Here is a 1,438-nt window from a genome sequence, read left to right on the forward strand (position 1 = left end):
GGCTCCGCAGTATGCAGTTGATGAGGAGATGAAGAATGTGAGTTATTATGATATGTTTCGGGATGATGTCTAGGAGTTTGTGAGTATTTTAGGGTGCGAGAACCTGAATGATATGATTTCCAGAGTCTGAGAGCGGGAGATCGATTTAGAGCACATCGGGAAGAGGGGGTCAGATCATGTGCATATATTGGAGGGTCCCGGGAAGAAACCCAAGACTTCTGATCAGCGTTTGAGAGGCCAGCAGGGTTGGAGTTAGTGCAGAACATGCAAGAAACTGCACGATAGGATTTGTCATTCCAGAGGTTTGGGTTGCTACAAGTGTCTCAGGGTTAGTCATGTTAGCAGGGATTGTCCTCAGGGGGCAAGCCAATTATGTTTTCTGTGCGATCAAGTGGGCCACAAGAAGGTTGATTTTCCGATGTTGAGGGGAGGAGCAGTAAGTGCGCCTGCTCCGACTACTTTCAGGATCACTTATGGACGAGAGGGCAGGCCAGGAGCCTCAATGTAGAGGAGCCAGGCATTACAATGTCAGACAGGGGAGGTCAGGACTCCAACAGGTGACATTACGGGTATGTTATCTTTTGCTTTCTTCATGGTTTTTTTTATCAGTATTTATGTGGTTTTGGAAGCTTGCATCAATTTGGGTAAATGTATCTTTGGTTTATTTCTCTGATTATGTTTGGGTTATATCTCAATAAATGTTATATGCCATTTGCATGCCATGAATCATTAGTGGTGTAGTGCGGGTTCGCCTCTCATATACCAGGATCCAAGTGTTCGGTTGTTATTCTGGTTTGTAGTTGAGATTGGTTCAAGGGCATTGTGTGGAGGGTTTGTGGTCAAGATTCGTCGGGTTAGTTCTCTAGTATTGTCACGATTTAGTGGTTTAAGTAGTTGTACTTGGTTGGCTCTTAGGGGTGCCAAGGGAAGTGGTCTATTGTCGAGGTTTTGGTTTAGGAATCAGTTCTAAAAGTTTCAAGATTTGGATATTGTATCATTTTAAGCATCTAGGGTTATGAGTGTTGTTGGGATTCAGGAAGTGTTCAGCTGGTCTTCAAGGGTTGTGCAGTCTTTTGGGATGGTTAGTGATGGAACACTAGCATTGGTAAGCACTAGTTTTCAGCAGATCGATCATTGGAGGGTAAGAAGGATTGGGAATCCTTTAATTCTCGTGTACTGTGAGAACTTAGTCGAATCAAAGTGTGAGAGAATCGTTCAAGTATTCAGGAGTAGGAGCGGTTGTGAAACTAGGATGAGTTTTGCATCCCCGTCGGGGAGGAAGGTTTCCCAAGTGGCTGTTTGGATTAAGGATTGTGTGAGTTTGGATTTCTAGAAACTTCCTAACATTGGGTTCACATTTTATTGGTGCTTGATAGCAGGCTTTGGGGAAACCAGGTTGGGGTTCCAGTCATGACTCGAGTTCAGCTTGGGTGTTTGG

Source organism: Lactuca saligna, chromosome 5 (genome assembly GCF_052625555.1).
Source record: "Lactuca saligna cultivar CGN05327 chromosome 5, ASM5262555v1, whole genome shotgun sequence".
Taxonomy (NCBI): Eukaryota; Viridiplantae; Streptophyta; class Magnoliopsida; order Asterales; family Asteraceae; genus Lactuca; species Lactuca saligna.